The sequence below is a fragment of the Cervus elaphus genome, chromosome 33 (genome assembly GCF_910594005.1).
Source record: "Cervus elaphus chromosome 33, mCerEla1.1, whole genome shotgun sequence".
Lineage (NCBI taxonomy): Eukaryota > Metazoa > Chordata > Mammalia > Artiodactyla > Cervidae > Cervus > Cervus elaphus.
Genome location: NC_057847.1, coordinates 74,236,134 through 74,261,855, shown reverse-complemented (window position 1 = coordinate 74,261,855; position 25,722 = coordinate 74,236,134). Strand labels below are relative to the sequence as shown.

General features: G+C 44.0%; 1 long non-coding RNA gene across 2 annotated transcripts in view; it reads right to left on the bottom strand.

The window, feature by feature from the left end:
• Window positions 1–25,281, bottom strand: part of LOC122688715 — a 33,747-nt gene extending 8,466 nt beyond the window's left edge. The window contains exons 1-6 of one of the 2 annotated variants that reach the window (XR_006339551.1): window positions 25,157–25,281; window positions 24,276–24,391; window positions 23,679–23,784; window positions 17,157–17,232; window positions 15,583–16,731; window positions 15,376–15,491 (exon numbers count right to left, since the gene is read on the bottom strand). This is a non-coding gene — a long non-coding RNA (uncharacterized LOC122688715). Of the gene's footprint in view, window positions 1–15,375; window positions 16,732–17,156; window positions 17,233–23,678; window positions 23,785–24,275; window positions 24,392–25,156 lie in introns of both variants that reach the window. The other variant, XR_006339550.1, reaches the window with a different exon arrangement.
• Between the last annotated feature and the right edge of the window lie 441 nt (window positions 25,282–25,722).

Genomic DNA, 25,722 nt, shown 5'->3' with positions numbered 1-25,722 from the left:
GTGTATTTGCTTTACAATGCTGTATTCGTTTCTGCTGTCCAGAAAATGAATCAGCTGCATATGTGTACACACACCCCTTCTGTCACCACACAGCTCTGGACAGAGGTCCTCACTCTCTATGGTAAGTTCTCAGGAGTCAGCTGTTTTATACAGAGCAGTGTATACATGTCAATCCCAATCCCCCAAGTCATCCACCTTCTGCCTCTCTCTCTTTGGTATCCATACATTTGTTCTCCATGTCTGTGTCTCTATTTCTGCTTTGTAAATAAGTTCATATGTACCATTTTTCTAGATTCCACATATATGTGTTAATTCATGATTTTTGTTTTTCTCTTTCTGACTTCTGTCTGTATGACAGTCTCTAGGCCCATCCACATCTCTGCAAATGGCACAATTCTGTTCTGCTTTGTGGCTGAGTAATATTCCACTGTATTAACATATACATACCCCGCCTTCTTTATCCATTCCTCCAGGGGTGACAGATACTGAAGGTTTTAACAAGAGACTCAAGATTCTAACCAGAGATGCAAGGTTCTAACCAGAGACTCATTTACACATTGCCTTGGTCAAAACTGTAAAAATCCTCCATGAGGTACCCAAGTCTACCTTGAGGTCACAAGTTGATCTTGAATGCTGTTAAAAAGAAACTCTGAGCTCCTTGAAGGCATAGAAATATTGTGTCCTAACAGGATGTTGAACTGGATCTTTCATCTCTAATGCACCTTTCAAGCCAGCTTTGATGTCAATACCTAATTGAGCTCTGAAAGAAAACAGGTCAGTTCTAAAGGAGCATGTAAGCAGCAGACCCCAAAAGCCCAGGATCCATGCCACCCTTTTCTTGCTAGGCTGCTCTGGCTTCTGTAAGGAAACACCATTGACAAATTAAATGTAAGAGCACTGAAGTGTCTGACAATGTCAAGAAAAAGTGACAGGAGATGCCAAAAGTCTGTCACATCCATTTGCCATGGTACATACTAACAGCCAAACAAGGCCTGCCGTTCAGTTTCACTGTCCGGGAAAGCTGCCTGGTGCAATGGCCATGCCTCACAAACTGGGCTGGGCAAGCTCCCAAGGACGCAGCTGCAGGCCGGGGGTCTGCAGGACACCCAATAAACACGCGTTTCTTACAGGAGCATCTATTCTGCTTAAAGATATCAGCAGTTTTCACAGCTAAAAGGATATGTGATGAAGTAGGATGCCAAATAGATATTAATTTTTAAGAGAAAATGTAGAATTTGAAGAATTTTCAGACTCCTATGGGCAATTTGGGCAGTAGCCCTCAGGCTCCGTAGGGGTGTGAATTCACTTTCCTCCACTCATAGAATAATTCAGATGGAAAGGTTTAAAAAGTACTGGTGAGGGAGAAAGCTCTCAGGATCTAGATAAAAATTTTTTCCTACAGAGTCATTTTGGATGAGTTATTTAACTTTTTCTAAGCCTGTTTCCTCATCTGTTAAATGTGGATAATAATGCCTATTTCTTGATGTGGTGAATACTACTCAGCTATAAAGAAATGAAATAATGCCATTGGCAACATCATACTAAGTGAAGTTAAGTCAGACAGAGGAAGGCAAATATCTTATTATACCACTTTTATGTAGAATCTTTAAAAAATGATACAAATGAACTTATCTACAAGATAGACTCACAGACATAGAGAACAGACCTGTGGTCGCCAAAGGGGAAGATGAGGTGAGACGGTTTGGGAGTCTGGGATGAGCAAATGTAAACTATTGTGGAGAACGGATAAACAACAAGGGCCTACTGTATAGCACGGGGAACTCTATTCAATATCTTGTGATAAACCATAATGAAAATGGATATGAAAAAGAGTGTGTGTATACATATATGTAAGTCATTTTACTATATAGCAGAAATTAACACAACATTATAAATCAACTATGCTTCAACAAAACAAAATTAAAAAATAACAATAGTGCCTACTTCTTAGGGTTGTTGGGGAAATTAAATGAGACAGTATGATAAAATGACTAGAATAGTTGATACATGATAAACACATGTCTATTTCCTCATTTTATAAGATGGAACCAAATGAAAAGTCAACTAGACTCAAGAAGGGCTTAACCAGAAGAACAATGACAGCTCTAAGCTCAGAGTCTGTGAGCCTGACTTCATTAGTGGCTCCAGCTTTTAACCCTCCCCCCCGCCATTCCCACCCTTTGCTGTGACCTTGTGGTACCCTCCTGCCCCAATTCAGTGCTTGACCATATTACTGATGTCTTACTCTGCCTGGGCTGCTGTAACAGAATGATTATAAACAATAAAAGTTCATTTCTCACAGTTCTTAAGGAAGGGAAGTCAAGAAACTGGCAGATTCTGTGACAGCCGAGAGCCTACTTCCTGGTTCACAGACCACAATCTTATCCTTCTTTCCTCACAGAGCAGACAGAGTAAGGGAGCTTTCTGGGGTCTCTTCATAAAGACACAAATCAAATTCGTGAGGACTTCACCCTCATTTAATCACCTCCCAAAGGGCCCACCTCTTAAGACCATTGCATTTGGCGTTATGTCTCAACAGATAAATTTGGGGAGACTCAAATATTCAGTCTAGAGCATCTATCTTAAAACAGTGGGATGTAGGGGTACATGACAGAAGCAGAGGCCTTCAAGGTGTCTTCACTCTGAACTTGGTCTGCTTTGCCATTTCCCATCAGCTTGAGAAGGACATGGTTGGGGTAGTCTGCTCAAAGAGAAGACAAGGGGACTGTAGAGCCTGGCCATCTGAATGGTCCCAGCCAAGGCAATTCTGGATAGGCCAAGAGCCAGCCAGCCCCTGGGAATCTGGCTGAGCAAGTCAGGGTCACCTGGCCAGCCTGCAGTGGACCCCTGCTGCAAGACCAAGCCCAACCAGTAAGCTAAATAGCTATCTATTGTTGAGTGCCATTGAGCTGGTCTAGGTTTGTGCTGCACCCAAGAGGTAACAGACAGCTGACCCAGTGTTGCAGGCTGAGTTCTTCTTTAGTTGCTAAGTTGTGTCCCACTCTTTTCTCACCACATGAACCTGCCAGGTTCTTCTGTCCATGGGATCTCCTAGGCAAGAATATTGGGTTGCCATTTCCTTTTCCAGGGGATTGTCCCGATTTGGGGATCAAAGCCACGTCTCCTGCATTGCACATGGGTTCTTTACCACTGAGCTGCCAGGGAGTCCCCAGGCTGAGCTGTGTCCCCCTCAAGTTCATGTGCTGAAGCCCTCACCCTTAGGACCTCAAAATGTGGTGGCATTTGGAGACAAGGCCTTTAGGAAGGTGATTAAGTTATAACAAGGTCTTCAGAGTGGGCCCTAATCTGCTTTCACTGATGTCCCTCTAAGAAGAGGAAATACGGATCCAAAGAGCCAGCAAGGGCTCACATGCACAGGAGAAAGATGACATGAGGACCAACGAGGAGCTGGCCACCTGCAAACCAAGGAGAGAGGCCAGGAGCCAGTGCTTCCATGACGGTCCTCAGTTCAGTCAGTCGGACCAGTCAGCTGCTCAGCCGTGTCCGATTCTTTGTGACCCCATGGACTGCAACATGCCAGGCCTCCATGTCCATCACCAACTCCCAGAACTTACTCAAACTCATGTCCGTTGAGTCTGTGATGCGATCCAACCATCTCATCCTCTGTCATCCCCTTCTCCTCCCACTTTCCATCTTTCCCAGCATCAGGGTCTTTTCAAATGAGTCAGCTCTTCTCTTCGGGTGGCCAAAGTACTGGAGTTTCACTTTCAGCATCAGTCCTTCCAATGAACACCCAGGACTGATCTCCTTCAGGATGGACTGGTTGGATCTCTTTGCAGTTCAAGGGACTCAAGAGTCTTCTCCAACACCACAGTTCAAAAGCATCAATTCTTCAGCACTCAACTTTCTCTGTAGTCCAACTCTCACATCCATACATGACTACTGGAAAAACCATAGCTTTGACTAGATGGACCTTAGTTGGCAAAATAATGTCTCTGTTATTTAATATGCTGTCTAGGTTGGTCATAACTTTTCTTCCAAGGAGTAAGCGTCTTTTTGTCTCATGGCTGCAGTCACCATCTGCAGTGATTTTGGAGCCCCCAAAAATAAAGTCTGTCACTGTTTCCACTGTTTCCCCATCTATTTGCCATGAAGTGATGGGGCCGGATGTCATGATCTTAGTTTTCTGAATGTTAAGCTTTAAGCCAACTTTTTCACTCTCCTCTTTCACTTTCATCAAGAGGCTCTTTATTTCCTCTTCACTTTCTGCCATAAGGGTGGTGTCATCTGCATATCTGAGGTTATTGATATTTCTCCTGGCAATCTTGATTCAAGCTTGTGCTTCATCCAGCCCAGCGTTTCTCATGATGTACTCTGCATATACGTTAAATAAGCAGGGTGACAATCTGCAGCCTTGATGTACTCCTTTCCCTATTTGGAACCAGTCTGTCGTTCCATGTCCAGTTCTAACTGTTGCTTCTTGACCTGAACACAGATTTCTCAAGAGGCAGGTCAGGTGGTCTGGTATTCCCATCTCTTTAAGAATTTTCCAGTTTGTCATGACCCATACAGTGAAAGGCTTTGGCATAGTAAATAAAGCAGAAATAGATGTTTTTCTGGAACTCTCTTGCTTTTTCGATGATCCAGTGGATGTTGGCAATTTGATCTCTGGTTCCCCTGCCTTTTCTAAATCCAGCTTGAACATATGGAAGTTCACAGTTCACATATTGCTGAAGCCTGGTTTGGAGAATTTTGAGCATTACTTTACTAGCATGTGAGATGAGTGCAGTTGTGCGGTAGTTTGAGCATTCTTTAACATTGCCTTCCTTTGGGATTGGAATGAAAACCGATCTTTTCCAGTCCTGTGGCCACTGCTGAGTTTTCCAAATTTGCTGGCATATTGAGTGCAGCACTTTCACAGCATTATCTTTCAGGATTTGAAATAGCTCAACTGGAATTCCATCACCTCCGCTAGCTTTGTCCATAGTGGTACTTCCTAAGGCCCACTTGACTTCACATCCCAGGATGTCTGGCTCTAGGTGAGTGATCACACCGTTGTGATTATCTGGGTCATGAAGATCTTTTTTGTACAGTTCTTCTGTGTATTGTTGCCACCTCTTCTTAATATCTCCTGCTTCAGTTAGGTCCCTACCACTTCTGTCCTTTATTGTGCCCATCTTTGCATGAAATGTTCCCATGATATCTCTAATTTTCTTGAAGAGATCTCTAGTCTTTCCCATTCTGTTGTTTTCCTCTATTTCTTTGCACTGACCACAGAGGAAGGCTTCCTTATGTCTCCTTGCTATTCTTTGGAACTCTGTATTCAAATGGGTATATCTTTCTTCTTCTCCTTTGCTTTTTGCTTCTCTTCTTTTCACAGCTATTTGTAAGGCCTCCTCGGACAGCCTTTTTTTTTTTTTTTTTTTGCATTTCTTTCTCTTGGGGATGACCTTGATCCCTGCCTCCTGTACAATGTCACAAACCTCCATTCAGAGTTCTTCAGAAACTATATCAGAACTTATCCCTTAAATCTATTTGTCACTTCCCCTGTATAATCAAAAGGGATTTGATTTAGGTCATACCTAAATGGTCTAGTCGTTTCCCCTACTTTCTTCGATTTAAGTCTGAATTTGATGGTCCTCACAGAAAACCAAATGGCAGCATTTTGATGTTGGATTTCTGGTCTTCAGAACAGTGAGAAAAGTAATTTTTGTTTAAGCCTGTGTTATTCTTTTGTAGCAGACCATATTGACTAACACACCCAGATTGCTGAGCCTCAGCTAGACAAGAGTGAGTCACTTGAACGTGTCACAGCTCTGTGTGATGGGTTTGGGAACCCTGTGTCCAGGTGAGACATCTCAGTCTGGGCGGCAGATAAGGGTACAGCTAGAGAGGCGGGCCCGGCATTCAGAGGGGACTTTGGGCTGGTCCTTCCCAGTGTGCATAACCATGAGGTGAGGAGAGGTGGACAGTTCTACCAACATTTTTGCCCTTGTCCCTTATCAAAATGAAATTCTCATCATGTGTTTAAGAAACATGATTTTCATGTCAAGTGTGAACACACATCAAACTTATACAAAACTGATCATTGGAGAATCCAGTAGAAGGGCATCCCAAAGAGCTTTGTGGATGTGAGTTATATCTAGTAATACTTGATGCAATAAAAATTAAAATTAAGGGTTTTAAAAATACTATTTTAAAATAATAATAATAATAAGCCCATTATGTGTGCATGCTCAGTCGCTAAATCATGTCTGACTCTTTGTGACCCCATGGACTGTAGCCCACCAGGTTTCTCTCTCCATGGGATTTCTCAGGCAAGAATACTGGAGTGGGTGCCATTTCCTCCTCCAGGGGATTTTCCCGACCCGAGAATTGAACCCGTGTCTCCTATGTCTCCTGAATTGGCAGGGAGATTCTTTACCACTGAACCACCTGGGAAACCAATAAACCCACTGTAGATTAATGTAAATTTTAAATAACATACCTTTGTAAAAAATAACTATATTTTCCAACAAAAAATATTTTTTAGTAAGAAAAGTGGGTATATTTTACATCTTGGTATATTTTCTTTGAAGTCTGGCTTAACAGAACACAGCTGGATTCTCATATCTGCTTCTACATTCTATCTGTTATAGCGTGTCATTTTGGTTGAGTAGCCAAAGGAATCCAACCTCACCCAGATATGCTATCAGAACAGGGAGGAGGAATATTTTAATAACCCTTCTAGATCATTCTGGATCATTTTCTTTGACACTTTATTAAAATGAAACAAATGGTCATTTCTCCTTGCAAATGGCAATGAACAATATGAGTCACTTTTGTTCTGAAATCACATTGAAAACTTTTTATATTGTTACAGTAAGGTCCTTTGGTCTGCCTTATATTTTCAATGGATATTTTACCCATGCATGAGAAATCATGATTGGTCATTTAGAAAATGTTAATTCAGTGAATTCTACAGATCTTCTAAATGCTGGCAGAATTCATTATGCTATAACAAAAAATTCATTAATATCACCACTGCTTTTGTCAGTGAAGCAATTTTTTATTTTTACTGTGAGTATATGGCAAGAAGTATGCAATGACTAGGGCTAAGATTTGTGCTAGTACACAAGCAGTTTCACCCACTGTTGGTTTTGTCCCAGTTGCAAATGTCAATCCAGTGGAAAATGCAAATATCTTCATGTCATCACAAAAATAGTTTTGAGCTCACAGACACCCTGTATCGGTTTCAGGATCCCCAGGGATTTCCCAGCCCACACTCTGGGAAGCGCTTCTCTCCAGTATGATGCTGAAAAGATAAGCTGTCATCGTTTTGACATGTCTCCAAGTTTTAGCTCAAATTTCTTAATACCTCTGACTTTCACAAAAATAAACAGAGATCATTCAACCAGAGTTGGTGTTACTGACCAGTGTCCTTGGCTTCCTTAATCAGTGGAAACCGATCAGAGCTCAGAAGGAGTTCAGGCAGGGCTTTATGGGGTCCCTGCTACAGCAGGGTAGGAGGCAGTGAGAACAAGCAGCAGGTTCCCTTGCTCACTCGCTCCCCAAGGGGAGGCGAGCTTGTGCCCTATATGGAGTGAGGGTAGGTCGTGTTCAGGGGTTGGGCTGGAGAGACGGCTTAGATGGTCGCTCACCCCTTAGGTGGTGCTGTATGCAGGGGGCATGCCCAGTACCCGGCTTTTCCTCCCAAACCCCTGCTTTTCCTCCTGGCTCCTCAGAAGTGGCCATTGTTCTTTCTAGTCTTTTTTTGTCCATAATTACTCACTGTCCATAATCTGCTACAACTGCACATGCAAGCAGGTATTTTTAGTCCCTTATAATTTATTTGCATTTTGCTGCTCTATGTCCAGGTGCGAGCACTGCAGCAAAGGGCCCCAGGCCCCAGCCTGTGTCACTGGAAGCAAGGGAGGGGATAGAAAGACAAACAATGCTGGTGACAGACGGAGGGATGCGTGGCTGTTATTCCCCGGAGTACAAAATGTGTAAGCAGGACCATTGTGAAGAAGGGACATCATCTCCCAATGTGGCCCTGCAAGCTAGAGCGTGTCACCAAAAGCAGGCTTTGAATCAGGGGAATCTCCCTGAAAGCAGAGCTGACTACCCAAAAGCAAGTGGATGTGGGCTCACAAAGTTTTTAACTGCAACCCCACGCTCATTTGCTGTTAATCAACAAAGTTAATTAGCAGATAATCACTGCCCCTTAGGGTGTGTGCTACTCAATTCTCTCAGCAGATAATTTCAAAACAAAACAAACAGCCCAACTCTTTAGAAATTAATGCAGATGTAGTCTTTTGTCTCCACCCTGTAAATAGCACACTGATGTTTTTTCCTTCAGGATGTCTCAGCCCCTGTCAGCTCTGGGTGCCCTGTTGCCTAGATGGAGTGTGTGGAGTGGGTGGGGTGAAGCTGGGCGGTATGTGCCTCGGTCGGCCAGTCAGTCACCAAGGTTTCCTGTGCCAGGAGATCCAGTGAATAAAATGCTGGGCCAAAAGCAACCTGGCTGACCACTCAAGGTCCAATAGGAGGGAGGCTTCCAAGAGAGAGCCACACAATTGAATGAGTAATTACAGACAGATTGAGTGCCCTGAAGGAAAGGAATGTGGTACCATGAGAATGCATTTTTTAAAAAAAATAATGAATGAAGGATAGAATGGGAGAATGGAATTAGCAGGTGCAAACTTTTATATATAGAATGGATGCACAACAAGGTCCTCTGTAGAGCACAGGAAAATATACTCAATGTCCTGTGATAAACCATACTGGAAAAGAATATATTAAAAAAGAATGCATTACATATATATGTTTAACTGAATCACTTTTCTGTACAGCAGAAATTAAGCCAACATAATAAATCAACTGTACTTCCATAAAATAAATTAAATAAAAAATAATGTGTTTTTGAAACAAGAAGACAGGGAGAAAGAATGCTGTGAGCAGGTGTGGACATGAGATGGTGGGAAAGTCTGATGAATTCACTTTTGTCTATGAAGATGCAAGATGCTCTCCTCAAATTGGCCAGGGTAGAGGGCTGTTTTGGGGAAAGTACATTGATCTCAGAAACTTGGTGATGTCTCTGAGATCAATAGTCAAAAATTTTTGGTAATGTCAATGTTGCCATGTTTTTGCAGGTGGGGTGAAACCAGTAGCCACTTTCATGGAAGGGAGAGTTTGGCCAAGGAATTATCAAAAAGATGTGCACGGGAATCTAATCTTTTTAAGAAACAAGCAGGTAAATCGGCAGAGGGTGAGATGCTCAGGGCCCCAGAGGGCCTGATTAGACTAAAGAACCAGCGTAGAGGGAATTCTTAAACAACCAAGCAGGGGAAAGTCATGATCAGACAGCAGGAGGCTGGAATTAGCAAAACTCTGGGTTTCTGGTGAGTTCTATTATGTAATCAGTTGGTGGGGGTTGGGGGAGGCCTGAGGTGGAGCGGGGAAAAGAATCACAGGAGCTGAGGGAGTGACGTTGTCCTGGGAGGACCATCTGTATGAACGGCGGACTCGCCCAGGACCTGGAGCTGAAACGACAGACCGGAGCCACAGGCCAGGAGTTTCTGCAGAAGGGCAGAGTGACCAGAGTTGTAACTGACCTGCATGAAACTTTGATATCTGAAAAATTACAACAAAGCATTTCGCATACATTATTTGATTTGGCTTCCTCTTTTGTGGAAGTGATAGGCAAGCGTGTTACTAAACCAGTCTTGGGTCCGCTCACCTGTGCACAATAAAGCCGATCTACAGACACCAGATTGCCGGGGCGGGGGTTGAAGGAGGGGTGCAGAGTACAGGGTTTATTGCAGGTACAAGGTGAGGAGAACAGGCAGCTCAAGCTCAAAAGACCCAGACTGCCCCGTTTTTAAAGGTAGCGTGAGGGAGGGGGCTGCAGGGTATGTGATCAGCTTGTGCACAATTTTCGGATGTGCTGGCATCAAGGTAAATTTTCAAGCATCATCAACCTTTTGGTTTCAACCAGTCTGGGACCTATATGCTTGTGGTCAGCATTTTCATCTGGCGGGGGTCTGCTACCTGTAAAAACTACTCAGGAATGTGTGCCATGTCTAATCTGTATTTTCAAGGGACTGTGAGTTTGGTGATGTTCCACGTGGCTGGTTTATAGTCTGAACTGTTCCCAGTTTCCCAGCCCAGCAGCTATTCTTTTTTCCTATGTCTTCCCATTCCTAAAAATTAACTCAGTTTTAATTTTTTTTATTTTTAATTGGAGGATAATCACTTTACTATATTGTGATGGTTTCTGCCATACATCAACATGACTCAGCCTTAGGCATACACGTATCGCCTCCCCGCTGAACCTCCCTCCCCACCCCACCTCTCTAGGCCGTCACAGAGCACCGGCTGCCAGGAATAAGGTGGCGCAAAAGATTAAGCCCAACCATTAACTCCTGAGCCAGCTTTTCAGACTCCAGGGAGGCCTGGGAGACGAGAACCTTTTACTTCAAAGGACAGGAACATGGACTTGTATAGTAAATCCCCTACATACAAACTTTTCAAGTTGTGAACTTTCAGAGATGCAAACATGCATTCACATGTCCAGTCACATTAAGTGAGCCCACGTTTGACACACGTTGTCACACGCCCGCATCCCCTACAAGCGGCTGTCCTTTTGCGTACTTTACTGTACAGTTCTCTACAGAGTATAGGAGCACAATTCTTTATTTCAAGCTCAGGATGTCTGAAAGCAAGGACAAAAACAGCTGCGATGTACCTGTACTGCTGAGAAGCACCAGCTGGTGTACTGACTTCTGTACTTTTCAAGATACTGTACTGTAAGATAAAATACGTTTGTTTTTATTTTTTGAATTTGTTTTCTATGTACTATTTGTGTGAAAAGCATTATAACCCTATTACGGCACAGTACCATACATATAGCTGGTTGTACCAGTTGGGCGCCTAGGCTAATTTTGTTGGAGAAAGCTTAAGGTGTCCTCAGTCATGCCTGACTCTTCGCAACCCCATGAACTATAGACCCGCCAGGCTCCTCCGTGCATGGAATATCCCAGGCGAGAATACTGGAGTGGGTTGCCGTTTCCTTCTCCAGGGGAGTCTTCCCAACCCAGGGATCGAACTTGGGTCTCCTGCCTTTCCTGCACGGGCAGGTGAATTCTTTCCTCCTCCGCCACAAGTGGACTTGTGAACACGCTCTCAGAACAGAACTTGTTTGCATGCAGGGGACTTACTGCAGACGATTTCAAGAGCACTGTTCTCCTCTACTTCCTGCTAAGAAAAGGAGGCTCTCCAAGCTTAGATAAGCTCCCAAGGACTGCAACTAGAGACCTATTGAAAGGCCACTATCTCCTCTAGAAAGTCCTCCTGACCCCCAGAAGGGGTGACCACTCCCTCCTTGGCCTCCCTTACCACGTCCAGCCCACCAGGCTTCTCTTGCTGTCTGCGCCTTCCCTCCACCAGCAGGGAGATTGGGAGAAACTGTGTTTCCCATGGCAACATGGACTCAGTAAGTAATCAGGGAAGGAATTCTGATGCCTAGGTCTCTGCTTTTTACCCCTGGGGAGAGAGAATCTGGAATTGGACATTTTTTTTCTTTCTTCACTTTAGGGTCAACTTACAGCGGTTACCTCCACTTGAAAGCAGAGATGTTGGCACATTAGGAGGTGGGGGGACAGGAATGCCAGAGACAAGTATGTAGACACGTCTGGATGCACACTATACACATACTCTGCCGCGGCCACTGAGGGACGATGGGAACCCAAGTCCTACTTGCTTTTCTTTTCTTTTAAGATATGACTGTTTGTGTGTTTGTTTTCATTTATTTATTTTGGCTGAACCCCACGACATGCAGGATCTTAGCTCCCAGACCAGGGATGGAAACCCTGCCCACGGCAGTGGGAGCGCAGAGTCCTAACAACTGGACCATCAGGGATGTTCCAAGTCCCGCTTGTTTTCTAAAGAGGAGCCCTCGGGCCAAATTTAATCGGATGCTGGGGATGAAGATTAGGGTTAGGAGCACAGATGCATTTAAATAAAAGATGGAAGGAAGGGGGCTTCCTTGGGTGGTTTAGCGCTTAGGACTCCGTGCTTTCACTGCAGGAGGCAGGGCTTCCAACCCTGGTCCAGGAGCTAAGATTCTGCACGCCATCGCACGTCATGAAGTGTGGCCCCCCCAAAAAAAGACAGAAAGAGGAGTTCAAGATTTTACAATAAGGGAAACAAAACTTTTCATTATCAATAGAACACACTTAAATACCAAACACCCCTGTGTTCCATCCCTGTGGTGGTGAATTTCCCAACTGGAAGGGGCCCTCTGACTGCCAAGGTGATGTCTACAGAAGTCCAGGGACTCTGGAAGAACTTAAGATGATCACTAAAACAGTGAGATCCAAAAGATTAAACAGAAGCTAACAAACGAAAAGGAGGAGGAAAGAGAGCAGTGGGTGCTGAAGGGACCCTGACTCCAGCAGCGGATGGGAGGACAGGGAGCCAGGCTCTCCGATCCAGCCCACCCACTGCAGCAGCGTCCCCAGCAGCCTGGCAGCCACAGCCCTGCTGTCCAGCCCAGCCTCCCACATGCCACCACGAGGATGCCTCACTCTCTGCCCAAGCCCTCACACTGCCACCTTATACTTAGGACAGAATCTCTGCATGAGCCCCTCTGCCTCATCTCACCTGCTTCCAGCCTCATGTGAGGTCACCGCCCTTCACGTACATGCTGCAGTCACACTGGCCAAACCGTTTGACCTCCGGGCGTTTGCACATGCTACTCCACAAGCCTAGAAGGCTCCTCACCCCACCCCACCCCTGCCACCCCTTCCTCTGGCTCTCTCCTACGCATCCTGAGGCTCTTGTATAAAATGTCCCTTCCTCAGCAGTCTTATCTGATGCCTAAACATGATGCCTTTGTTCTAGCATAATTGCTCACTGCACTGTAAAGCGTACATCCTCATGTGTGAGGATACACTGACTTTTGTGCCTCTCACTGGCCTCAGTGGAGGAATGCCCCAGACATCCTGAGGACTAAAATCAGTGGCAAAGTAAGGGAACCTTAAATGGGTTGCCCAGACCTACTCAAGCCAGCCACAGAGCACAGTGATGCAGAGAAGTGAGAAGAGGATGTGAGCGGGGAACGCCACCAGAGGATGACCAGGCCAAGCAGACTCCGCAGACAGAGGGAACCGCAGCTCTTGACAAGGCCTGGATGTGCTTGGGTGCAGCCAGTACACGGCCAGGGGCCCAAGGGAATGAGGCAACACGCTCACTACTGCCCGTACCCTCCACCCATTTTCACCAAAGGAGGATTATTTATTACCCTTAGAGTTGTCATCTCTTCCTCCTCATTTTCCTTGTGCTATTTCCAGCTTTCTTCCACTGTGTCAAGTAATCACTTCCTGTCCCCAAGGAAGACTTCCCCACCATGGGCAATCTTTCTGAAGAAATATCATGAGACATTCACAGGGCTCTCTTTATTTTTATTAAAACAGAATTGATTTACAATGTTGTGCTAGTGTCAGGTATACAAAATGATTCATACATATGTGTGTGTGTGTGTGTGTGTAAGTGTGTGTATATTATTCTTTTCTGTTATGGTTTATCACCCAGGATATTGACTATAGATCCCTGTGCCATACAGCAGGACCTCATTGTTTATTCATCCTATATATAGTAGCTTGCATCTGCTAATCCCAAATTCCCAGTCCTTCCCTCTCCCACTCCCCATCCCTCTTGGCAATCACAAATCTGTTCTTTATGTCTGTGAGTCTATTTCTGTTTCATACGTAAGTTCATTTGTGTCCAATTTTAGACTCCACATGTAATTTATATCACCTGGTATTTGTCTTTCTCTTTCTGACTTATTTTGCTTTGTATGATAATCTCTAGGTCCATGCATGTTGCTGCAAATGGCATTATTTCATTCTTCCCTATGGCTGAGTGATAGGGCTCTCTCTTTAATGTCTCAAATGAACCCTGTAGCTTCTAATTATCCAGTATGGACCCTAGTTTATTCCTGAAGTCTACTCTTGTCTCCCTAGCTGTGCTGTGAGTCCCATAAAGGAGAAAATCCTTGCCAGTTGTTGGAAGGCCCTTCAGCGTGATATGGCAAAGACGGACATGCATGTAACCACGACCCAGCAATTCCTGCCCGAGTTTCACCCTCGAGCAAGGTTTCCTAATGTGCACCAGGAAACCGCAAGAGTGTTCACAGCAATGCTTTCCCAGCAGCAGAAACCTTAGATGTGACCTAATTAGCCCTCTTCAATAGAATGAATAAATCAATGTTGGCATATCTATTCAACAGAATACAATATAGCAATAAAAAGCAGCACAGGCATATACAAACAGATGGACCGAAGCATCAGTTGAATGAAAGAAGGCCATGGAAAACTACAGGATTGAGTCAACACAGAGTAAAAAGCAGGTAAAACTAAATAGTGTATTATTGAAGAGTGTATACAAATGTGGTTAAAAAATAAATAAATAAATAAAAGAAAGAAAGAAAAACAAAGATGTAATCAACCCAAAATTCAGGATGAATATTTATTCTGAGTTCTTAAACTGCAAAGACTATTTTGTATGCCAATATAGTGCATAATTTAAAAAAGAAAACAAACAGACTAACTCAATAGCACTCAGCACAGTGGTGACATAGAATTATGTTTTGTTTCTCATAAGAAGAAAAGTCTTTGAAAATAAAGGGTGAAAATGGTGGGGGGAAAGAACCAAAAAATGTGGAGAGGATAAATCTTTATGTCACAGGCTAGAAAACTATAAACTATGAGTAAAGCATTTAAAAAAGGAAAAAATTGCTCACAACCATTATTTTCTATTCATCAACCTATTATCTTGTTCTTGAAACTTTATTGATTGCAGGATGCCTGTAAAAGCTCAGTCTTGTCAATTGAAAGTATTTGGGTAATTAGTCTTCCTGAATGTCTTGTCTTTTTAAAAATCTTTCCTTCCTACTTCCATAAATGGTTTTTCGTTGCCGGGAAAGGTTAGGGTTCTGATGCTCCAGGAAAGGAGCTGCTTCCTCCACGGGACCATCTAGGAAGCTGCGTGTCCGTGGTCCTTTCTGTTGACTCAGCCCTCTCACTGGAGCTGCCATTCCTCGGAGACTTCAAGGCCAGCATCACTCCCGTGAGATCCCTACCTTCTAGGGACAGCTTGACCAAGACCCTGAGAACCTGAGAGTCACATCTCACACCCATCTGCAAGCATTTTTTCTTTGCCTTCTGGTGGCAGGTGAGAAGTGGCAAATCCCAGTTTTTTGTTTGTTTGTTTGTTTTTCTGAGAGATGCATAGTCTTTCCAGGCTCTGCCTAAAGAATCAGGACAAACCACCCACTCTAGGGCTCATCCAAACCTCTCTGGAAGCCTCTGTTCATCTGCCTCCTCCCTACCAGAGAATGGCACATAAAGGATGCTTGCTCCACATGCTCACCTTCACTCAGCTCAGCCCCTCATGTGAGAACATTCTTTGCTGCTCCACCACTGTCTCCAGGGTCAACATTTCAACTTTGGATTCTTGGTGTTTGCATTAGTCATGATCAGGTTTGCCTGCAATTGATAAAAGGTCCAAAAACTGAGACTTTTTTCCACTCACATGAAGGTTAGTACATCCGTTTTCTGTTGCCACATAACCATTTACCACAAATGCAGCAGCTTTAAATGACAAGAAGTTACTGCCTCCCAGCATTGATGCATCAGAAGTCCAGGCACAGCACGGCTCCGCTGCGTCCTCTGCTGAGAGCCTCTTACAGCTAAAACCCAGGTGTTGGCAGTGCTGAGCTCTTCCCTGGAGACTCTGGAAAGAATTCACTTCTAAGTTCATCCAGCTTGTTGCGGGAACTCAGTTCACTGCAGACATATGACTCAAGTCCTGTCTCCTTGACAGGTGGACCCCTTCATCTTCAAGCCAACAACCGCAAGTCAAATCTTCTCCTGCTTTAAATCTCTGATTTCCCCTTTCCCGTGACAACTGGAGAAAGATCTCTCTTTAGAAGGACACACAACTTAGATTTGGTCCACCTGATTAGTTGAGGATACTCTTCAGCTTAAGGTCAACTGATTAGTAACCTTAACTACATCTGCCAAGTCCATTTTGCCATGTAATGTAACATACTCATAGGATAACACCAGGGGCAAGGTCATGGGTCCAAAGTTCTGCCTTCCGTGCTGGTGAGGCAGTTCTGCCCTGGTCCTTAAGATCAGACTCCTTCCTGCACCACTCACCACCGCTGGAAAGGGGCCCTCACCCACCATGGTCCAGGAGGCAGCATGGGGTTCACTCTGACCAGGTTTTTAAGGAAGTTTCCCGGCAGCTGCCACATGACACTCCTACCTGCATCCCACTGGTCCAGCTTTGTGACTTTGTGACATCCTCTCCCAGCTGCAAGGGAGGCTGGATAAACTACTTATTCTGGCTGGTACTGTGCTAGGCAAGAATCCTATCACTATGAAAGGGGGAAAAAAAGCAATCAGGGACCATCTGTAAAAACACAATTCAGGAAAACCCAATCAAATCCTTTTTTCCTCTTTTGCAAGCTTGGCTCTCAAGATTTTAGAGTCTGTGACACTCAAGCTGAAAACTGGCATTTCTGTTCCCCCTTCCTGGGCAATCAGTCTCAGCCTCCAAGTCTAGACTCCTTGGCAATAAGGCTAAGGGAGAAGAGGTAGATTTGGAGAAAAGCTAATTCTCCCACGGACTCTGAATGCAAAAGATACGGGAGGGACGGTCAGCTCCGGATGCACCGTCTTCCACTGCCTCGCAGGGTCTGACTCGCAGCTTTACTGATGCCTGTACAAGAGGAAAAAAGCTATTGCAAGGCCATCTTTCATTCCATAGTGAATCTCAACCTTTGCAAACACAATTCCAGTAGTCATACCTTAAACAAGCCATGTTTTCTCTTTTACAAGAAAAGGAAAAATGACCTCCAATAGTGTTGTGCAATTATAGCCCCTCAAAGCATGCAGAAAAGTCACAGAAATGGAAACTACAATGAATTATTTTCCAGATTCAGTCATCCTTAAGAAATGCAGCAATCAGAGCCCAGCATGAGTGGCCAGTTGCCTCCATGGCAGCTCTGCATAACTTTAAGAACCCTGGAGGCAGCTCATTATAGTCAGGGTGGGGATGAAATTCCTGGCCTGGCTCTTGGGGCCCACAGAACCCTCACTGAGGTGCTCTCAGAGGAAATGGAGATTTCATAAGCAGATTCATACCTCAAGCAGCTTATTTTTTTCCTGATGCCTATTTTTTAGAAAATGTAGTAAGTTGGTAGTTTCCACCTAGAGAGACCTAGAAGAAAAAAACAGAAACTTTTAATTCTGATGAATCTGAATATACAAATTGGCTCAGTCACTTTCCAACTGCGAGAGCTTAGCAAACTAATTTAAACTCTGAGTTTTGGAGTCTTCATTTCCGGGATTAGGATATTAACATACATCCTCCATTCCCAGAGTCCCACTTTAGGGCTCTGAGTTAATAAATATTAAATTCCAGGAACATTAGCAGATCCCAGGGTGATAAGGAGTTATTGTTGTCATTGTTCACACGTTGAATCAGGATCACATCATTATTAAGAGCTGGGAGGGCCGGGCTCAGCTGCTGAGACGTTTAATTAGACAATCTAAGCTACTGATCCTAAGATTCACTGGGTATTGACAGAAGCAGGAGACATCAATCCTGAGCTGCAGGATGGGGTGGTTCTCATCTGATGTTCTGTCCAGGGGACAGGGAACACCGCGGGTAACTCGACGTGAAAATGATGTCAACCTTATTTGTTATTCTCAGGAGATGCTAAAATAGCAGGACTTTACCTGCTCTGCCTCTGATGAAAATGGGCAAATAAAAGATGGCCTATCATACCACAGTGCCATTCTTTATCACAACAATGTCCTTGTCAAGAGAGCTCTACCCACCACCCCCCTTGGTATGGTCAAGCTAACCCAGACAGAGGACGATCTTCTTAGAAGTATTAGAACACAAGATGATATCTGGAGAAATTCTTACTCCAACTACAGACCATGGTGTTATACCTTCTCCAACTTGGATAAAGACCCATCAGCCCATCTCACAAGTTCCCAAGTCCATCTAGGCACCACAATTGAAAAACCACTGCTGGGACTGCCCTGGTGGTCCAGCAGTTAAGACCCCATGCTTCTACTGCAGGGGGCACGAGTTCCATCCCTGGTCTGGCAACAAAAATCCCACATGCAGCATGCAGCATGACCAAGAGGAAAAAAAAGAAAAACCACTGATCTAGGGCAAGGGTCAGCAAACTACAGCCTGCCAGTGGGTTAAACCCCACCTGCCACCTGTGTTTATTCAGCCCATGACCAATAAATGGTTTTACATTTTTTAGCGGTTGGGAGAGGGTAAGAGGAAGAATTTTACGACCCTTGAACACTGTATGAATTTCTCCATTCAATGTCCATAGATAAAGGTTTATGGAAACAGGTAGACTTGCATACTGTCTATGGCTGCTTTTGCATTGCAATGGCAGAGCTGAGTCGTTGCACCAGAACCTATCTAGTTCACAAATGTTCATCGTGTTTTCCTTTCCAGGAGAACATTACCCTAGGGTGAGCCAACCCCCTCACAGCACACCTGAAGGCGAAGCACTCACCTGGTTTCCTGCCCTTTGTCCAACGCTCTGGACTCATCTGAAGATGGGCATTGTCCAAAGAATCATTTCTTTAACACTTAGGTGTTAACAAAAGAAAAATTACCTTTCATCTTTCTCTCTCTGCTTATATTCAAACAACAGCAATTACAGGGCAGAGGCCCGCTAAAAAATCTGACCATTATACAAAATTAATGTCACAGAAGCTCAAAGCCAATGTATTTATTAAAGTAACCCACCTAAGCAGATAGCAGCAAATAGAGAGCAGGAGGGGCCAGGAATCTAGGAACCTGTGATTCCCAGTTAGCATTTCATTTTCGTTTGCATTTAAATGATAACACATCTTGTGGCAAATTATTGCAGACTTTTTCTAGCAGGGAAAGGAGAAGAAAAATGCACTCACTGAAGGAAAGCTCTGCAAGAGGCAAAAAGTGATAAAGTTCCCCAAGCCTATTTACAAATGCAGTCAATGAAACAGAATTTTAATGAATTGTGCCACGTAATCTGGCGGGTAATGAGCTGCGAAAGCCGTTGTCAATTGCAGTGACTGGGAACTAAGTCTTTCAGTTTCAAGATCAATAAGAGAGTTCTCAGCTCTGCACTCCCCAAAAGTGGAACTCTCGGGAAAAAGGAAGTTGTCATAGGCATGCCATGTCTGCAGATCACAGCAGCAAGGCTGCCATCTGTTTCGTACAACCCCCCACCCACCCCTTTTATTTAAATCCTGACTTCAGACCAAAAATGAGCAAAAGACAGTTGGGAGATCAAGCAACACACTGCCTATGAGATGCCTGCCCATATAAAGTGACAACAAAAGGTTGGAGTGACTCTGATAGTAGCTCCCAATATTTCAGAAGCTGTATTGAGTTCAACTACTGGCGTGGACCTTTGGGAGGAAGTAAAGTCCCTGACATTCTGAGTTCCTGATTTACAAAGATAATGGGGGTGGGTGGGCTGTTTGGGGATTAAGCACTGACCTAAGGCTTCCTGCTAATTCTGCCTTCCATCATTCGTTCATCTGCTGTCCTCATTACTCTGACTCCAAACAGTCACAGTCTTCTTCAGAGACCTAGAAGTTCCAAGTTATTGTATTATTCATCTTCTTTACCTCCATTGTTGCTATGGAGATGTGGTTGTTGCTATGGTCCTAATGCCACAGAACAAGAGAAATCCAGGTAGAAGACTTCCTCATTCAGCAATAGGTCACCAACATTTATTGAGTACCTACTACGTGGAAATATTTAGTAAGAAATCTTGGGAAGGTGGAGACAAATGAAACATCAAACCACACCCTTAACTTGCTCTTAGACTGGTGGAGGAGACAGACTCTTACATTCCTTGAATCAATTAATATACAACTTGATTATACATTTTGTGTTTAACAGAGGTGCTAAAAAGATTATATTTCATGTTAGGAGCCCAGTGGATGCATAAGAAACTTGCCTGAGGGACTACCCCAGTGATCCAGTGGCTAAGAATCCGCACTCTCAATGCAGGGGGGCTGGGTTCAATCCCTGGTTGGGGAACTAGATCCCACATGCCCAACTAAGAGCTCACATGCCACAATGAGGACCAGGTGCAGCCAAATAAATAAATATGAAAGAAAGAAAGGAACTAGCCTGATATTTTGACACCCACATCAAACTAAGGGAAAACACTCCTACCATGCCATTTCCCCCAGACACACATACCCACTCTTGGAGTTTACTTACAGACAACTTCTGCACTTCTGTTTTCTTCCATTAAGGTTCTCTCTCTGGCATCAAGGCACAGGACCATTAACAAAAGCCATGGGGAAGCAATTTTAGAGGGCGGGCGGGGTGCGGTAGGGGAGCCTGATAAAATGGAAAACTTGAAGTGATCCTGCATGCTGCACTGAGGAAATTGCCATGGGCAATCCCACTCTGTCAACAGAATGTTCCACTTGACTGAAATCAAGACACAGGTGAAATGTCTTAAAATGTGGTCTCGCGGAAAAAAGGTAGAGCATGAGGTGCTCCGAGGGAACTGGGCAGCTCCGGATCACCCAGCACCCATTTTATAGCTAGCAAACTTTTACTGGACTGTGAAGAGATAAAAAGATGTAGTCCCCATCCTCAAGGAGTTTATGATCTAGCCAAAGAATCACACTTGGGAAGAGATGTTCATAATCAGTGGAGGAATAAAGTAATTCATACAAGCAGTGAACGGTTGAAGACCATGCCAACATATTCAGATAAGGCTCAATTCAGATGTCAAGGGAAAAGGAAAAAATGAACTCTCTTTGAAAATGAACAGTACAGATTACCAGATGTGACAACCTCATTTTTGACTCACAGCCCTCCCCCCACCCAGGGGCTCGTCTTTCCTGGTCCTGCCTTACATCCTGGTGGTGGGCACACGTTGGCCTCACCAGGGAGAACCCCATGCCGGGATGCTCCTCTCCACCAACCCCGAATCACAGGTGGAGTGGGGGGACTGTTGGGCATGGCTTGCATCCCACTGTGCTGCTCCATCATCTTTCCCCGCTTTCAGCATCATCTCATCCCTATTAGCATGCACAGGTGCCACTCAGCAGTCTCAGTGGACGCACTAATAACAGGCTGTCAAACAGTCATCATTCTTTGAGAGCCAGGTATGTACTCGACTTCATGCTTAGATGGAGATCCATCTGTTTATCTCTCTTTCCATTCACTGATCCATCTAGACAGACATATAGACAGGTAGATAGATAGGTAGCTAGACAGATGATGAATAGATAGCTAGATACTATATCTATACATATATATATACATATACATATACACACATATGCATACATATGTTGGAGAAGGAAATGACAACCCACTCCAGTATTCTTGCCTGGAGAATTCCCATGGACAGAGGAGCCTGGCAGGCTACAGTCCATAGGGTCTTAAGAGTCGGACACGACAGCAAGTAAACCACCACCACCACCATATACATATATAACCCTTCTGGGTTTGGAGAATTTCCTGTTTTTCAAAGACCCAGAACCAAATGTAAAAGTGTTAAATCATAAACTGTGAAGGGCCTGAGATTTCACCCTCCTTGGAAGCTTCCCCCAGTTTATCAATGTATACTAACGGAAGACACAAGACCTCGGGTGCATGGACAAAGACAAATTACTTGTCATGGCAAAAGATGCAGCAAAAGCAGAATCTTGTGTCAGTTACCTAAATTCCAACTCCTACAAGCAAAAGAGGTGGAAGAGAGAGAGAGGACTTTTTTTTTTTTTTAAGTTGGAATGTAAACAACTCTCTTCCAGGGAACTTACCATCCTGGAATGTCTTCAAAGAAGGCAGCAGCTTCATTTCATCAGCTTGAGCTTCCAAGGCTGGCTACTATTCAGGCAAGCTTAAACAGATAGTCCGAAAAATGTAGGGACATCATGGAGAATTGCCTCCTACTACCAAGTCATCGCATGCTATTCCCAACCTAGTCCCAAATGTGTCCATGATGATTCTTTGTGCACAGCTGCATGTCCTAGGACTGTATCATCCTCCCCAGGGTCTGGCACTCGTGGGAGCTGAACCAGTTAGCAATGGCCACCATCTACCAAACCCTTGTAGGTGCTCCACACCATGCAGGTGCTTTACAAACATCATGCCCCTTCCATGCAACAACTCAGTAGGAGAGATGTCAGTTATCGTTCCCATTTTAAAGATGAGGAAGTAATGACTTAAGTTGGGTGTCTTGCTCATTATTGAAATGTAACAGAACCCTATGGTCCTCCACCAGGCTTTTGTCTGTAGAAAAACTTTAGCCAAAGAGTAAGTTTAATCAGAGAAGTAAGAAAATGCAGAAGCAAAAGAAAGCAGGCAAATAGGACAAAATAAAAAGAGTTTAGTCATTAAGTAAAGTCAATGACTTCCAGTTCCTCCTCAAGGGTTATAGATAATATTCTGAGCCATCTCTTGTGAGCTGTCTTATAGATGCTGAAATGCCCACGAGGTAGAAGAAGTTAGTTAGCTACATGATTTCCAGACTGTAGCCCTGACATTAGCGGCCACAGTCCCAGGAACTGGCCTGATGGAAAGGGAACAAACCAGCCTTAAACTGAAGACTAACTGTACATAAAGCAATGGAGGTGACAGTGATTCAGTCACTGCACGACCAGTTGCAAGAGGACTGTCGAAATGCAGATGTAGTAGAAAGAGTAAAAGAACTAGAACTAGAATTGGAGCCTCGGCACTTCCATGGTAGTCTAGTGGCTAAGACACCATGCTCCCAATGCAGGGGGCCTGGGTGCAATCCTTGGTCAGGGAACTAGCTCCCACATACTGCAACTAAGACCCAGTGCAACCAGATAAATAAATCAAAAAAAAAAAAAGAATTGGAGCCTAAAGATGTCACTGAACTGCAGCAATCTCATGATAAAACTTGAATAGGGAATTGCTTCTTCTGGATAAGCAAAGAAAGTGGTTTCTTGAGACAGGGTCTACTCCTGATGAAGATACCATATAGATGGTTGAAATGACAACAAAACATTTAAAATATTACATAAACTGAGTTGATAAAGTACTGACAGGTTTGAGAGTACTGACTTCAATTTTGAAAGACATTCCACTGTGAGTAAAATGCTATCAAACAGCATTGCTTGCTGCAGAGAAATTGTTCATGAAAGGATCAATTGATGCGCAAACTTCACTGTTTTCTTATTTTAAGAAATTGCCACAGCCACCACAACCTTCAGGAATATCCACCCTGATCAGTTAGCAGACATCAACACGGAGGCAAGACCCTCGACCAAGAAAAATATTATGACTCACTGGACACTCAGATGATGGCAAACATTTTTAGCAATAAAGTACTTTTTAATGAAAAAAAAAATCAAGATGACTGTCAGAACTGACTGTGCTGTTTCTGCATGTAGCCCCCTCCCTCAGCCGATACAAACTCTTGCCCACTGATCGTCAGCGGGGTGTCAGCCTTCATACATGAGTCCACCCACTCCACTAGTCGCTGGCCTCCAAGATAAAGCAAACTTTCCTTTCCACCAACCTTTCCTCTCTAGTATAGACTTTCTAGCAGCAAGCAGCTGGACACCACTTTTGATAACATCACTACCCCTTAAGTGGTGGAGACAGGATTCCTTGCCATGTTAGTCCAATTACAATACCTGTGCTTTTCTTCTGCTCTTGAAGCCTTGACAGTTGGCATGGGGTCCTAAAGAGGTCAGCCTTCTCCCAGCCTCACTGGGGCAGGTCAAGCAGCCTCCTTGCTTACTATTAATTAAGAACAAAGCCATTCCTTAACCAGACTCATCCTAGCAAGATGACCTTTTAAGAATAGCAATTAAGAGTCTGCACTTTATACACAGATCCAGTCAAACTTGGAGCGGGACAAGGTAAAGGGAACAAGCTCATTAGCTTAAAAAACCAGGGTAGCTGTGCTACAAAAAGGAATTTTTTTAAAGCCCAATTACCTTAAAAAAATAATACTACACTTAGGCAGCTTTCTACCTGCATACAAAACACAACCACAGTGTTACAGCCACACGTGCCAAAGCTCTATGCAATAATGTTGTTACTTTTCCAGGCACGGAGCAGATGGGGATGGGGAAAAAGCAGCCATCAGTGGAGCAGATATATATGCACAATGCCTGTCCCAGCTACCCCATATCACAGCCAAGAAGAACCCTGGGCCACAGTCAAGCTAGCTTGCAAAGAAAAGTCCAGAAATATTTGTTTGGTGTTTATGGTTTTTAAATCCTTACCATATAACCATCAGGCCTCTTCATTGGGGTCAAAATCATCTGTGGCACCTGCCAGGGAGTTCATGAAGGTTTATTTGAAGACATTAGACATCTGCCATGTTGGAAGACACAGCTGCCTATGGAAAAAAAGGACAAGAGTCAGGTGCCAGCCATGGAGGTAGGTCCAACTCACTCCAAGTGAAACTGCTGTCCCAGGAACCATCAATTGTTGGCTGCTGCTCCAACTCAAAGTTAAATGAGTATGTCATCTGTATTGTCCCACCATGAGCCAGATACCCCTGAGGACCTATCTGCAATGAGCCCTAATTGAATGAAGATTGATGGGAACAAAATTTCCAAGGCCATTTACAGATGAAGGTGCCAGCTTCCTAAGCCATGACTGCCATGAACTGCAAGAGCTAATATTCATCCCTCAACGCCCCCCTGCCATCACTATGAAGGAGCTTCGTCATTCTTCTCTGGTGACCTTGAGCAGCATTTCAGCCGGCCTCCTAAGGAAGAAGGTTAAAGAAGGTAAAGTAACTTTTCCTATTTCTTCCATCTTCCTGTTTTATCTTTTACTTTGAAGAGTAACATATTTAGCTGGAACAATTCATGGCAGATGGTGAATTTGGCCGTGTTCTTCTTCTATGCCTCTCTTATCTTCTCAGTGACAAGCACATCCCTCCTCTGTGTCACCACCTCATTCATTCCTGAAACCCCTAATGCAAAGAGAAAAGTCATAGGAAAAATCTTTTCATGGATTTTAATGGGAAATGTTTGCAGTTTTTGTAAATAGAAAAACATATCCACTGAACCTGGAAAATAAGTGTAAGTCATAAACAGCAACTTGAAAATTTGTACATAAAATGCAATGCAATGAAGGAAGGGGTGAAGCTTACTAGTAGCGATGAGAGGGGTCACTGTCTGAAAGGTGGTAGAGAGTTAGGTGGTTGATTTTCAGGCAGGTCTTTCATATCAAAATCAGATGAGCTTGGTGATAACTTCCTTTTCCTTCAGACTAACACTAGAAGAATCTCCTGGTGTGGAAGACACACCTGTAGAAAACATGGAATCTATAGATTAAAAAGGTGGGTGAGACTTTCCTGGTGATCCATTGGCTAAGACTCAGCATTCTCGATGCAGGGGGCCCAGCTTTGACCCCTGGTCAGTGAAATAAATCCACATACCACAACTACAGATTCCACATGCCACAGCTAAGACTTGGTGCAGCCAAATATATCAATATTTTTTAAAAGTGTGTTCGAGGGGAGAGAGCTTCAAAAGATGAGCAAACAGCACATGGATTCCGCAGACTAAAGAGATACAGAAAACCCCTTTATCCCTCTTGCTTGGCAACACGTTCATTCACCAGAGTTTGTGTTCGTCCTCAAAGACATAAATTTAAATTATCCTACATAGCACTCTCTGACTAGAAACAGAGATTACATCAACTACCAAGTACTTG